The sequence below is a fragment of the Ambystoma mexicanum genome, chromosome 9 (genome assembly GCF_040938575.1).
Source record: "Ambystoma mexicanum isolate Mex_15411 chromosome 9, UKY_AmexF1_1, whole genome shotgun sequence".
Taxonomy (NCBI): Eukaryota; Metazoa; Chordata; class Amphibia; order Caudata; family Ambystomatidae; genus Ambystoma; species Ambystoma mexicanum.
This window is the reverse complement of record NC_090931.1, coordinates 10973090-10990633: the sequence shown is the minus strand read 5'-3', so window position 1 is coordinate 10990633 and position 17544 is coordinate 10973090.

The window sequence follows — 17544 nt, the reverse complement described above, 5'->3', positions numbered from 1 at the left end:
GTAACAACAGGGACTGATGTGTCTTGCACCAATAGCACCAGGGACGCACGTACCAACGCGGACTGATGTGTCTTGCACCAATAGCACCGGGGACGCATGTACCAAAGGGGACTGATGTGTCTTACACCAATCGCACCAGGGATGCATGTACCAACGGGGACTGATGTGTCTTGCACCAATAGCACCATGGACGCATGTACCAAACTGGACTGATGTGCACCAATAGCACCAGGGACGCATGTACCAACAGGGACTGATGTGTCTTGCACCAATAGCACCAGGGACGCATGTACCAATGGGGACTGATGTGCACCAATAGAACCAGGGAGGCATGTTCCAAGGGAGACTGATGTGTCTTGCACCAATAGCACCAGGGACGCATGTACCAACAGGGACTGATGTGTCTCGGACCAATAGGACCAGGGACGCATGTACTGACGGGGACTGATGTGCACCAATAGCACCACGGGCGAATGTCCCCACAGGGACTGATGTGTCTTGCACCAATAGTACCAGGGATGCATGTGCCAACAGGGACTGATGTGCCTTGCAGCAATAACACCAGGGATGCATGTACCAACAGGGACAGATGTGTCTTGCACCAATAGCACCAGGGACGCATTAGCACAAGGGACGCATGTACCAAGGGGGACTGATGTTCTTGCATCAATAGCACCGGGACATATGTACCAACGGGGACTGATGTGTCTTTCACCAATAGCACCAGGGACGCATGTACCAACGGGGACTGATGTGTCTTGCCCCAATAGCACCAGGGACGCATGTACCAACGGGGACTGATGTGTCTTGCACCGATACCACCAGGGACGCATGTACCAACGGGGACTGATGTGTCTTGCACCAATAGCACCAGGGATGCATGTACCAACGGGGACTGATGTGTCTTGCACCAATAGCACCAGGGACGTATGTACCAACGGGGACTGATGTGTCTTGCACCAATAGCACCAGGGACGCAGGTACCAACGGGGACTGATGTGTCTTGCACCAATAGCACCAGGGACGCATGTACCAACGGGGACTGATGTGTCTTGACCCAATAGCACCAGGGACGCATGTACCAACGGGGACTGGTGTGTCTTGCACCAATAGCACCAGGGACGCATGTACCAGCGGGGACTGATGTGTCTTGCACCAATAGCACCAGGGACGCATGTACCAACGGGGACTGATGTGTCTTGCACCAATAGCACCAGGGACGCATGTACCAACGGGGACTGATGTGCACCAATAGCACCAGGGAGGAATGTACCAACGGGGACTGATGTGTCTTGCACCAATAGCACCAGGGACGCATGTACCAACGGGGACTGATGTGTCTTGCACCAATAGCACCAGGGACGCATGTACCGACGGGGACGCATGTAGCAATGGGGACTGATGTGTCTTGCACCAATAGCACCAGGGATGCATGTACCAACGGGGACTGATGTGTCTTGCACCAATAGCTCTAGGGACACATGTACCTACGGGGACTGATGTGTTTTGCACCAATAGCACCAGGGATGCATGTACCAACGGGGACTGATGTGTCTTGCCCCAATAGCACCAGGGACGCATGTACCAAAGGGGACTGAAGTGTCTTGCACCAATAGCACCAGGGATGCATGTACCAACGGAGACTGATGTGTCTTGCACCAATAGCACAAGGGACGCATGTACCAACGGGGACTGATGTGCACCAATAGCACCAGGGACGCATGTATCAACGGGGACAGATGTGTCTTGCACCAATAGCACCGGGGACGAATGTACCAATGGGGACCGAGGTATCTTGCACCAATAGCACCAGGGACGCATGTACCAACAAGGACTGGTGTGTCTTGCACCAATAGCACCAGGGACGCATGTACCAACGGGGACTGGTGTGTCTTGCACCAATAGCACCAAGTACACATGTACCAACAGAGATTGATGTGTCTTGCACCAATAGTACCAGGGAAGCATGTACCAACGGGGACTGATGTGTTTTGCACCCATAGCACCAGGGACGCATGTACCAATATGGACTGATGTGCACCAATAGGACCAGGGACGCATGTACCAACAAGGACTGGTGTGTCTTGCACCAATAGCACCAGGGACCCATGTACCAATGGGGACTTGTGTGTCTTGCACCAATAGCACCAGGTACGCATGTACCAACAGGGACTGATGTGTCTTGCACCAATAGCACCAGAGAAGCATGTACCAACGGGGACTGATGTGTCTTGCACCAATAGCACCAGGGACGCATGTACCAACGGGGACTGATGTGCACCAATAGCACCAGGGAGGCATGTACCAACAGGGACTGATGTGTCTTGCCCCAATAGCACCAGGGACGCATGTACCAACGGGGACTGATGTGTCTTGCACCAATAGCACCAGGGACGCATGTACCAATTGGGACTGATGTGCACCAATAGCACCAGGGACGCATGTACCAACAAGGACTGATGTTTCTTGCACCAATTGCACCAGGGACGCATGTACCAACGGGGACTGATGTGCACCAATAGCACCAGGGAGGCATGTACCAACGGGCACTGATGTGTCTTGCCCCAATAGAATCAGGGACGCATGTAGCAACGGGCACTGATGTGTCTTGCACCAATAGCACCAGGACGCATGTACCAACAGGGACTGATGTGTCTTGCACTAATAGCAGAAGGGACACATGTAACGACGAGGACTGATTTGTCTTGCACCAATAGCACCAGGGACGCATGTACCAACGGGCACTGATGTGTCTTGCACCAATGGCACCAGGGACGCATGTACCAACGGGGACTGATGTGTCGCATGTAACAATGGGGACTGATGTGTCTTGCACCAATAGCACCAGGGACGCATGTACCAACGGGGACGCATGTACCAACGGGGACTGATGTGTCTTGCACCAATAGCACAAGGGACGCATGTACCAACGGGGACTGATGTGTCTTGCACCAATAGCACCAGGGAGGCATGTACCAACGAGGACTGATGTGTCGCATGTACCAACGGGGACTGATGTGTCCTGCACCAATAGCACCAGGGACGCATGTACCAACGGGGACGCATGTAGCAATGGTGACTGATGTGTCTTGCACCAATAGCACCAGGGACGCATGTACCAATGGGGACTGATGTGTCTTGCACCAATAGCACTAGGGACAAATGTACCTACGGGGACTGATGTGTCTTGCACCAATAGCACCAGGGATGCATGTACCAACGGGGACTGATGTGTCTTGCCCCAATAGCACCAGGGACGCATGTACCAAAGGGGACTGAAGTGTCTTGCACCAATAGCACCAGGGATGCATGTACCAACAGAGACTGATGTGTCTTGCACCAATAGCACAAGGGACGCATGTACCAACGGGGACTGATGTGCACCAATAGCACCAGGGACGCATGTATCAACGGGGACAGATGTGTCTTGCACCTATAGCACCAGGGACGAATGTACCAATGGGGACTGATGTATCTTGCACCAATAGCACCAGGGACGCATGTACCAACAAGGACTGGTGTGTCTTGCACCAATAGCACCAGGGACGCATGTAAAAACGGGGACTGGTGTGTCTTGCACCGATAGCACCAGGTACACATGTACCAACAGAGATTGATGTGTCTTGCACCAATAGCACCAGGGAAGCATGTACCAACGGGGACTGATGCGTCTTGCACCAATAGCACCAGGGACGCATGTTCCAACAGAGACTGATGTGTCTTGCACCAATAGCACCAGGGACGCATGTACCAACTGGGACTGATGTGCACCAATAGCACCAGGGACGCATGTACCAACAGGGACTGATGTGTTTTGCACCTATAGCACCAGGGACGCATGTACCAATGGGGACCAATGTGTCTTGCACCAATAGGACCAGGGACGCATGTACCAACAAGAACTGGTGTGTCTTGCACCAATAGCACCAGGGACCCATGTACCAATGGGGACTTGTGTGTCTTGCACCAATAGCACCAGGTACGCATGTACCAACGGGGACTGATGTGTCTTGCACCAATAGCACCAGAGAAGCATGTACCAACGGGGACTGATGTGTCTTGCAACAATAGCACCAGGGACGCATGTTCTTGCACCAATAGCACCTGGGACGCATGTACCAACGGGGACTGATGTGTCTTGCACCAATAGCACCATGGACTCATGTACTAATGGGGACTGATGTGTCTTGCACCGATAGCACCAGGGACGCATGTTCCAATGGAGACTGATGTGTCTTGCTCCAATAGCACCAGAGACGCATGTACCAACGGGGACTGATGTGTCTTGCACCAATAGCACCAGGGACGCATGTACCGACAGGGACTGATGTGCACCAATAGCACCAGGGGCGCATGTACCAACAGGAACTGAAGTGTCTTGCACCAATAGCACCAGGGACGCATGTACCAACGGGCACTGATGTGTCTTGCACCAATAGCACCAGGGACACATGTACCGACAGGGACTGATGTGCAACAATAGCACCAGGGGCGCATGTACCAACAGGAACTGATGTGTCTTGCACCAGTAGCACCAGGGACGCATGTTCCAACGGAGACTGATGTGTCTTGCACCAGTAGCACCAGGGACACATGTACCAACGGGGACTGATGTGTCTCGCACCAATAGGACCAGGGACGCATGTACCGACGGGGACTGATGTGCACCAATAGCACCACGGGCGAATGTACCAACAGGGACTGATGTGTCTTGCACCAATAGCACCAGTGATGCATGTGCTAACAGGGACTGATGTGTCTTGCAGCAATAACACCAGGGACGCATGTACCAACAGGGACAGATGTGTCTTGCACCAATAGCACCAGGGATGCATGTACCAACGGGGACTGATGTGCACTAATAGTACCAGGGATGCATTAGCACCAGGGACGCATGTACCAACGGGGACTGAGGTGTATTGCACCAATAGCACCATGGAAGCATGTACCAACGTGGACTGATGTGTCTTGCACCAATAGCACCAGGGACGCATGTTCCAATGGAGACTGATGTGTCTTGCACCAATAGCACCAGGGACGCATGTACCAACGGGGACTGATGTGTCCCGCACCAATAGGACCAGGGATGCATGTACCGACAGGGACTGATGTGCACCAATAGCACCACGGGCGAATGTACCAACGGGGACTGATGTGTCTTGCATCAATAGCACCAGGGACGCATGTTCCAACGGAGACTGACGTGTCTTGCACCAATAGCACCAGGGACGCATGTACCAACGGGGACTGATGTGTCTTGCACCAATAGCACCATGGACGCATGTACCAATGGGGACTGATGTGTCTTGCAGCAATAACACCAGGGGCGCATGTACTAACAGGGAAAGATGTGTCTTGCACCAATAGCACCAGGGATGCATGTGCCAACAGGGACTGATGTGTCTTGCAGCAATAACACCAGGGGCGCATGTACCAACAGGGACAGATATGTCTTGCACCAATAGCACCAGGACGCATTAGCACAAGGGACGCATGTACCAAGGGGGACTGATGTTCTTGCATCAATAGCACCGGGACACATGTACCAACGGGGACTGATGTGTCTTGCACCAATAGCACCAGGGACGCATGTACCAACGGGGACTGATGTGTCTTGCACCAATACCACCAGGGACGCATGTACCAACGGGGACTGATGTGTCTTGCACCAATAGCACCAGGGACGCATGTACCAACGGGGACTGATGTGTCTTGCACCAATAGCACCAGGGACGTATGTACCAACGGGGACTGATGTGTCTTGCACCAATAGCACCAGGGACGCATGTACCAACGGGGACTGATGTGTCTTACACCAATAGCACCAGGGAAGCATGTACCAACGGGACTGATGTGTCTTGTCCCAATAGCACCAGGGACGCATGTACCAACGGGGACTGGTGTGTCTTGCACCAATGGCACCAGGGACGCATGTACCAACGGGGACTGATGTGTCTTGCACCAATAGCACCAGGGACGCATGTACCAACGGGGACTGATGTGTCTTGCACCAATAGCACCAGGGACACATGTAACAACAGGGACTGATGTGTCTTGCACCAATAGCACCAGGGACGCATGTACCAACGCGGACTGATGTGTCTTGCACCAATAGCACTGGGGAAGCATTTACCAACGGGGACTGATGTGTCTTGCACCAATAGCACCGGGGATGCATAACCAACGGGGACTGATGTGTCTTGCACCAATAGCACCAAGGACGCATGTACCAACGGGGACTGATGTGTCTTGCACCAATAGCACCAGGGACGCATGTACCAACGGGGACTGATGTGCACCAATAGCACCAGGGAGGCATGTACCAACGGAGACTGATGTGTCTTGCCCCAATAGCACCAGGGACGAATGTACCGATGGGGACTGATGTGTCTTGCACCAATAGCACCAGGGGCGCATGTACCAACGGGGACTGATGTGTCTTGCCCCAATAGCTCCAGAGACGCATGTACCAATGGTGACTGATGCGTCTTGCACCAATAGTACCAGGGACACATGTACCAACGGGGACTGATGTGTCTTGCCCCAATAGCACTAGGGATGCTTGTACCTACGGGGACTGATGTGTCTTGCACCAATAGCACCAGGGACGCATGTACCAACGGGGACTGATGTCTCTTGCACCAATAGCACCAGGGACACATGTGCCAAAGGGGACTGATGTCTCTTGCACCAATAGCACCAGGGACGCATGTGCCAACGGGGACTGATGTGTCTTGCACCAATAGCACCAGGGACGCATGTAACAACGTGGACTGATATGTCTTGCACCAATAGCACCAGGGACGCATGTACCAACGGTGACTGATGTGTCTTGCACCAATAGTACCAGGGACACATGCACCAACGGGGACTGATGTGTCTTGCCCCAATAGCACCAGGGACGCTTGTACCAACGGGGAGTGATGTGTCTTGCACCAATAGCACCAGGGACGCATGTACCAACGTGGACTGATGTCTCTTGCACCAATAGCACCAGGAACGCATGTACCAACGGGGACTGATGTCTCTTGCACCAATAGCACCAGGGACGCATGTGCCAACGGGGACTGATGTGTCTTGCACCAATAGCACCAGGGACGCATGTAACAACGGGGACTGATGTGTCTTGCACCAATAGCACCAGGGACGCGTGTACTAATGGGGACTGATGTGTCTTGCACCAATAGCACCGGGGATGCATAACCAATGGGGACTGATGTGCACCAATAGCACCAGGGAGGCATGTACCAACGGTGACTGATGTGTCTCGCCTCAATAGCACCAGGGACGCATGTACCAATGGGGACTGATGTGTCTTGCACCAATAGCACCAGGGACGCATGTACCAACGGGGACTGATGTGCACCAATAGCACCAGGGACGTATGTACCAACAAGGACTGATGTTTCTTGCACCAATAGTATCAGGGACGCATGTACCAACGTGGACTAATGTGCACCAATAGCACCAGGGAGGCATGTACCAACGGGCACTGATGTGTCTTGCCCCAAATGCATCAGGGACGCATGTAGCATCGGGGACTGATGTGTCTTGCACCAATAGCACCAGGACGCCTGTACCAACAGGGACTGATGTGTCTTGCACCAATAGCAGAAGGGACACATGTACCAACAAGGACTGATTTGTCTTGCACCAATAGCACCAGGGACGCATGTACCAACGGGGACTGATGTGTCTTGCACAAATGGCACCAGGGACGCATGTACCAACGGGGACTGATGTGTCGCATGTACCAACGTGGACTGATGTGTCTTGCACCAATAGCACCAGGGACGCATGTACCAACGGGGACGCATGTACCAACGGGGACTTATGTGTCTTGCACCAATAGCACAAGGGACGCATGTACCAACGGGGACTGATGTGTCTTGCACTAATAGCACCAGGGATGCATGTGCCAACGGGGACTGATGTGTCGCATGTACCAACGGGGACTGATGTGTCTTGCACCAATAGCACCAGGGACGCATGTACCAACTGGGACGCATGTAGCAATGGGACTGATGTGTCTTGCACCAATAGCACCAGGGACGCATGTACCAACGGGGACTGATGTGTCTTGCACCAATAGCACTAGGGACACATGTACCTACGGGGACTGATGTGTCTTGCACCAATAGCACCAGGGACGCATGTACCAAAGGGGACTGAAGTGTTTTGCACCAATAGCACCAGGGATGCATGTTCCAACGGAGACTGATGTGTCTTGCACCAATAGCACCAGGGACGCATGTACCAACGGGGACTGATGTGTCCCACACCAATAGGACCAGGGATGCATGTACCGACGGGGACTGATGTGCACCAATAGCACCACGGGCGAATGTACCCACAGGGACTGATGTGTCTTGCACCAATAGCACCAGGGATGCATGTGCCAACAGGGACTGATGTGTCTTGCAGCAATAACACCAGGGACGCATGTATCAACAGGGACAGATGTGTCTTGCACCAATAGCACCAGGGACGCATTAGCACAAGGGACGCATGTACCAAGGGGGACTGATGTTCTTGCATCAATAGCACCGGGACACATGTACCAACGGGGACTGATGTGTCTTGCACCAATAGCACCAGGGACGCATGTACCAACGGGGACTGATGTGTCTTGCACCAATAGCACCAGGGACGCATATACCAACGGGGACTGATGTGTCTTGCACCAATAGCACCAGGGAAGCATCGGGGACTGATGTGTCTTGTCCGAATAGCACCAGGGACGCATATACCAACGGGGACTGGTGTGTCTTGCACCAATAGCACCAGGGACGCATGTACCAGCGGGGACTGATGTGTCTTGCACCAATAGCACCAGGGACGCATGTACCAACGGGGACTGATGTGTCTTGCACCAATAGCACCAGGGACACATGTAACAACAGGGACTGATGTGTCTTGCACCAATAGCACCAGGGACGCATGTACCAACGGGGACTGATGTGTCTTGCACCAATAGCACCGGGGATGCATAACCAACGGGGACTGATGTGTTTTGCACCAATAGCACCAAGGACTCATGTACCAACGGGGACTGATGTGTCTTGCACCAATAGCACCAGGGACGCATGTACCAACGGGGACTGATGTGCACCAATAGCACCAGGGAGGCATGTACCAACGGGGACTGATGTGTCTTGCCTCAATAGCACCAGGGACGAATGTACCGATGGGGACTGATGTGTCTTGCACCAATAGCACCAGGGGCGCATGTACCAACGGGGACTGATGTGTCTTGCCCCAATAGCTCCAGAGACGCATGTACCAACGGTGACTGTTGCGTCTTGCACCAATAGCACCAGGGACACATGTACCAACGGGGACTGATGTGTCTTGCCCCAATAGCACCAGGGACGCTTGTACCAACGGGGACTGATGTCTCTTGCACCAATAGCACCAGGGACGCATGTGCCAACGGGGACTGATGTCTCTTGCACCAATAGCACCAGGGACGCATGTGCCAACGGGGACTGATGTCTCTTGCACCAATAGCACCAGGGACACATGCACCAACGGGGACTGATGTGTCTTGCCCCAATAGCACCAGGGACGCTTGTACCAACAGGGACTGATGTGTCTTGCACCAAGAGCACCAGGGACGCATGTACCAACGGGGACTGATGTCTCTTGCACCAATAGCACCAGGGACGCATGTACCAACGGGGACTGATGTCTCTTGCACCAATAGCACCAGGGATGCATGTGCCAACGGGGACTGATGTGTCTTGCACCAATAGCACCAGGGACGCATGTAACAACGGGGACTGATGTGTCTTGCACCAATAGCACCAGGGACGCATGTACTAACGGGGACTGATGTGTCTTGCACCAATAGCACCGGGGATGCATAACCAATGGGAACTGATGTGTCTTGCACCAATAGCACCAAGGACGCATGTACCAACGGGGACTGATGTGTCTTGCACCAATAGCACCGGGGACGCATGTACCAAAGGGGACTGAAGTGTCTTGCACCAATAGCACCAGGGATGCATGTTCCAACGGAGACTGATGTGTCTTGCACCAATAGCACCAGGGACGCATGTACCAACGGGGACTGATGTGTCCCACACCAATAGGACCAGGGATGCATGTACCGACGGGGACTGATGTGCACCAATAGCACCACGGGCGAATGTACCCACAGGGACTGATGTGTCTTGCACCAATAGCACCAGGGATGCATGTGCCAACAGGGACTGATGTGTCTTGCAGCAATAACACCAGGGACGCATGTATCAACAGGGACAGATGTGTCTTGCACCAATAGCACCAGGGACGCATTAGCACAAGGGACGCATGTACCAAGGGGGACTGATTTTCTTGCATCAATAGCACCGGGACACATGTACCAACGGGGACTGATGTGTCTTGCACCAATAGCACCAGGGACGCATGTACCAACGGGGACTGATGTGTCTTGCACCAATAGCACCAGGGACGCATGTACCAACGGGGACTGATGTGCCTTGCACCAATAGCACCAGGGACGTATGTACCAACGGGGACTGATGTGTCTTGCACCAATAGCACCAGGGACGCATATACCAACGGGGACTGATGTGTCTTGTACCAATAGCACCAGGGAAGCATCGGGGACTGATGTGTCTTGTCCGAATAGCACCAGGGATGCATATACCAACGGGGACTGGTGTGTCTTGCACCAATAGCACCAGGGACGCATGTACCAGCGGGGACTGATGTGTCTTGCACCAATAGCACCAGGGACGCATGTACCAACGGGGACTGATGTGTCTTGCACCAATAGCACCAGGGACACATGTAACAACAGGGACTGATGTGTCTTGCACCAATAGCACCAGGGACGCATGTACCAACGGGGACTGATGTGTCTTGCACCAATAGCACCGGGGATGCATAACCAACGGGGACTGATGTGTTTTGCACCAATAGCACCAAGGACTCATGTACCAACGGGGACTGATGTGTCTTGCACCAACAGCACCAGGGACGCATGTACCAACGGGGACTGATGTGCACCAATAGCACCAGGGAGGCATGTACCAACGGGGACTGATGTGTCTTGCCTCAATAGCACCAGGGACGAATGTACCGATGGGGACTGATGTGTCTTGCACCAATAGCACCAGGGGCGCATGTACCAACGGGGACTGATGTGTCTTGCCCCAATAGCTCCAGAGACGCATGTACCAACGGTGACTGATGCGTCTTGCACCAATAGCACCAGGGACACATGTACCAACGGGGACTGATGTGTCTTGCCCCAATAGCACCAGGGACGCTTGTACCAACGGGGACTGATGTCTCTTGCACCAATAGCACCAGGGACGCATGTGCCAACGGGGACTGATGTCTCTTGCACCAATAGCACCAGGGACGCATGTGCCAACGGGGACTGATGTCTCTTGCACCAATAGCACCAGGGACACATGCATCAACGGGGACTGATGTGTCTTGCCCCAATAGCACCAGGGACGCTTGTACCAACAGGGACTGATGTGTCTTGCACCAAGAGCACCAGGGACGCATGTACCAACGGGGACTGATGTCTCTTGCACCAATAGCACCAGGGACGCATGTACCAACGGGGACTGATGTCTCTTGCACCAATAGCACCAGGGATGCATGTGCCAACGGGGACTGATGTGTCTAGCACCAATAGCACCAGGGACGCATGTAACAACGGGGACTGATGTGTCTTGCACCAATAGCACCAGGGACGCATGTACTAACGGGGACTGATGTGTCTTGCACCAATAGCACCGGGGATGCATAACCAATGGGAACTGATGTGTCTTGCACCAATAGCACCAAGGACGCATGTACCAACGGGGACTGATGTGTCTTGCACCAATAGCACCAGGGACGCATGTACCAACGGGGACTGATGTGCACCAATAGCACCAGGGAGGCATGTACCAACGGGGACTGATGTGTCTTGCCTCAATAGCACCAGGGACGCATGTACCAATGGGGACTGATGTGTCTTGCACCAATAGCACCAGGGACGCATGTACCAACGGGGACTGATGTGCACCAATAGCACCAGGGACGTATGTACCAACAAGGACTGATGTTTCTTGCACCAATAGCATCAGGGACGCATGTACCAACGTGGACAAATGTGCACCAATAGCACCAGGGAGGCATGTACCAACGGGCACTGATGTGTCTTGCCCCAATAGCATCAGGGACGCATGTAGCATCGGGGACTGATGTGTCTTGCACCAATAGCACCAGGACGCATGTACCAACAGGGACTGATGTGTCTTGCACCAATAGCAGAAGGGACACATGTACCAACAAGGACTGATTTGTCTTGCACCAATAGCACCAGGGACGCATGTACCAACGGGGACTGATGTGTCTTGCACAAATGGCACCAGGGACGCATGTACCAACGGGGACTGATGTGTCGCATGTACCAACGTGGACTGATGTGTCTTGCACCAATAGCACCAGGGACGCATGTACCAATGGGGACGCATGTACCAACGGGGACTTATGTGTCTTGCACCAATAGCACAAGGGACGCATGTACCAACAGGGATTGATGTGTCTTGCACCAATAGTACCAAGGAAGCATGTACCAACGGGGACTGATGTGTCTTGCACCAATAGCAACAGGGACGCATTTTCCAACAGAGACTGATGTGTCTTGCACCAATAGCACCAGGGACGCATGTACCAACAGGGACTGATGTGCACCAATAGCACCAGGGACGCATGTACCAACAGGGACTGATGTGTTTTGCACCAATAGCACCAGGGACACATGTACCAATGGGGACCAATGTGTCTTGCACCAATAGGACCAGGGATGCATGTACCAACAAGGACTGGTGTGTCTTGCACCAAGAGCACCAGGGACCCATGTACCAACGGGGACTTGTGTGTCTTGCACCAATAGCACCAGGTACGCATGTACCAACGGGGACTGATGTGTCTTGCACCAATAGCACCAGAGAAGCATGTACCAACGGGGACTGATGTGTCTTGCACCAATAGCACCATGGACGCATGTACCAATGGGGACTAATGTGTCTTGCACCAATAGGACCATGGACGCATGTACCAACAAGGACTGGTGTGTCTTGCACCAATAGCACCAGGGACCCATGTACCAACGGGGACTTGTGTGTCTTGCACCAATAGCACCAGGGACACATGTTCCATCGGAGACTGATGTGTCTTGCACCAATAGCACCAGGGACGCATGTACCAACGGGGACTGATGTGTCTTGCACAAATAGCACCATGGACGCATGTACCAATGGGGACTGATGTGTCTTGCACCAATAGCACCAGGGACGAATGTTCCAATGGAGACTGATGTGTCTTGTACCAATAGCACCAGAGACGCATGTACCAGCGGGGACTGATGTGTCTTGCACCAATAGCACCAGGGACGCATGTACCTACAGGGACTGATGTGCACCAATAGCACCAGGGGCGCATGTACCAACAGGAACTGATGTGTCTTGCACCAATAGCACCAGGGACGCATGTACCAACGGGGACAGATGTGTCTTGCACCAATAGAACCAGGGACGTATGTACCAATGGGGACGGATGTGCACCAATAGCACCAGGGACGCATTAGCACCAGGGATGCATGTACGAACGGGGACTGATGTGTCTGGCACCAATAGCACCAGGGAAGCATGTACCAACAGGGACTGATGAATCTTGCACCAATAGCACCAGGGACGCATGTTCCAAAAGACACTGATGTGCCTTGCAAAAATAGCACCAGGGACGCATGTACCAACAGGCACTGATGTGTCTTGCACCAATAGCACCAGGGACACATGTACCGACTTGGACTGATGTGCACCAATAGCACCAGGGGCGCATGTACCAACAGGAACTGATGTGTCTTGCACCAGTAGCACCAGGGACGCATGTACCAACGGGGACTGATGTGTATTGCACCAATAGCACCATGGAAGCATGTACCAACGGGGACTGATGTGTCTGGTACCAAAAGCACCAGGGACGCATGTTCCAACGGAGACTGATGTGTCTTGCACCAATAGCACCAGGGACGCATGTACCAACGGGGACTGATGTGTCTCGCACCAATAGGACCAGGGACGCATGTACCGACGGGGACTGATGTGCACCAATAGCACCACGGGCGAATGTACCAACAGGGACTGATGTGTCTTGCATCAATAGCACCAGGGATGCATATGCCAACAGGGACTGATGTGTCTTGCAGCAATAACACCAGGGACGCATGTACCAAAAGGGACAGATGTGTCTTGCACCAATAGCACCAGGGACGCATTAGCACAAGGGACGCATGTACCAAGGGGGACTGATGTTCTTGCATCAATAGCACAGGGACACATGTACCAACGGGGACTGATGCGTCTTGCACCAATAGTACCAGGGACACATGTACCAACGGGGACTGATGTGTCTTGCACCAATAGCACCAGGGACGCATGTACTAACGGGGACTGATGTGTCTTGCACCAATAGCACCGGGGATGCATAACCAATGGGGACTGATGAGTCTTGCACCAATAGCACCAAGGACGCATGTACCAACGGGGACTGATGTGTCTTGCACCAATAGCACCAGGGACGCATGTACCAACGGGGACTGATGTGCACCAATAGCACCAGGGAGGCATGTACCAACGGGGACTGATGTGTCTTGCCTCAATAGCACCAGGGACGCATGTACCAATGGGGACTGATGTGTCTTGCACCAATAGCACCAGGGACGCATGTACCAACGGGGACTGATGTGCACCAATAGCACCAGGGACGTATGTACCAACAAGGACTGATGTTTCTTGCACCAATAGCATCAGGGACGCATGTACCAACGTGGACTAATGTGCACCAATAGCACCAGGGAGGCATGTACCAACGGGCACTGATGTGTCTTGCCCCAATAGCATCAGGGACGCATTTAGCATCGGGGACTGATGTGTCTTGCACCAATAGCACCAGGTTGCATGTACCAACAGGGACTGATGTGTCTTGCACCAATAGCAGAAGGGACACATGTACCAACAAGGACTGATTTGTCTTGTACCAATAGCACCAGGGACGCATGTACCAACGGGGACTGATGTGTCTTGCACAAATGGCACCAGGGACGCATGTACCAACGGGGACTGATGTGTCGCATGTACCAACGTGGACTGATGTGTCTTGCACCAATAGCACCAGGGACGCATGTACCACCGGGGACGCATGTACCAACGGGGACTTATGTGTCTTGCACCAATAGCACAAGGGACGCATGTACCAACAGGGATTGATGTGTCTTGCACCAATAGTACCAAGGAAGCATGTACCAACGGGGACTGATGTGTCTTGCACCAATAGCATCAGGGACGCATGTTCCAACAGAGACTGATGTGTCTTGCACCAATAGCACCAGGGACGCATGTACCAACAGGGACTGATGTGCACCAATAGCACCAGGGATGCATGTACCAACAGGGACTGATGTGTTTTGCACCAATAGCACCAGGGACACATGTACCAATGGGGACCAATGTGTCTTTCACCAATAGGACCAGGGATGCATGTACCAACAAGGACTGGTGTGTCTTGCACCAATAGCACCAGGGACCCATGTACCAACGGGGACTTGTGTGTCTTGCATCAATAGCAGCAGGTACGCATGTACCAACGGGGACTGATGTGTCTTGCACCAATAGCACCAGAGAAGCATGTACCAACGGGGACTGATGTGTCTTGCACCAATAGCACCATGGACGCATGTACCAATGGGGATTAATGTGTCTTGCACCAATAGGACCAGGGACGCATGTACCAACAAGGACTGGTGTGTCTTGCACCAATAGCACCAGGGATAAATGTTCCATCGGAGACTGATGTGTCTTGCACCAATAGCACCAGGGACGCATGTACCAACGGGGACTGATGTGTCTTGCACAAATAGCACCATGGACGCATGTACCAATGGGGACTGATGTGTCTTGCACCAATAGCACCAGGGACGAATGTTCCAATGGAGACTGATGTGTCTTGTACCAATAGCACCAGAGACGCATGTACCAGCGGGGACTGATGTGTCTTGCACCAATAGCACCAGGGACGCATGTACCGACAGGGACTGATGTGCACCAATAGCACCAGGGCCGCATGTACCAACAGGAACTGATGTGTCTTGCACCAATAGCACCAGGGGCGCATGTACCAACGGGGACAGATGTGTCTTGCACCAATAGAACCAGGGACGTATGTACCAATGGGGACAGATGTGCACCAATAGCACCAGGGACGCATTAGCACCAGGGATGCATGTACGAACGGGGACTGATGTGTCTGGCACCAATAGCACCAGGGAAGCATGTACCAACAGGGACTGATGAATCTTGCACCAATAGCACCAGGGACGCATGTGCCAACGGGGACTGATGTCTCTTGCACCAATAGCACCAGGGACGCATGTGCCAACGGGGACTGATGTCTCTTGCACCAATAGCACCAGGGACACATGCACCAACGGGGACTGATGTGTCTTGCCCCAATAGCACCAGGGACGCTTGTACCAACAGGGACTGATGTGTCTTGCACCAAGAGCACCAGGGATGCATGTACCAACGGGGACTGATGTCTCTTGCACCAATAGCACCAGGGACGCATGTACCAACGGGGACTGATGTCTCTTGCACCAATAGCACCAGGGATGCATGTGCCAACGGGGACTGATGTGTCTTGCACCAATAGCACCAGGGACGCATGTAACAACGGGGACTGATGTGTCTTGCACCAATAGCACCAGGGACGCATGTACTAACGGGGACTGATGTGTCTTGCACCAATAGCACCGGGGATGCATAACCAATGGGAACTGATGTGTCTTGCACCAATAGCACCAAGGACGCATGTACCAACGGGGACTGATGTGTCTTGCACCAATAGCACCAGGGACGCATGTACCAACGGGGACTGATGTGCACCAATAGCACCAGGGAGGCATGTACCAACGGGGACTGATGTGTCTTGCCTCAATAGCACCAGGGACGCATGTACCAATGGGGACTGATTTGTCTTGCACCAATAGCACCAGGGACGCATGTACCAACGGGGACTGATGTGCACCAATAGCACCAGGGACGTATGTACCAACAAGGACTGATGTTTCTTGCACCAATAGCATCAGGGACGCATGTACCAACGTGGACAAATGTGCACCAATAGCACCAGGGAGGCATGTACCAACGGGCACTGATGTGTCTTGCCCCAATAGCATCAGGGACGCATGTAGCATCGGGGACTGATGTGTCTTGCACCAATAGCAGAAGGGACACATGTACCAACAAGGACTGATTTGTCTTGCACCAATAGCACCAGGGACGCATGTACCAACGGGGACTGATGTGTCTTGCACAAATGGCACCAGGGACGCATGTACCAACGGGGACTGATGTGTCGCATGTACCAACGTGGACTGATGTGTCTTGCACCAATAGCACCAGGGACGCATGTACCAACGGGGACTGATGTGCACCAATAGCACCAGGGACGTATGTACCAACAAGGACT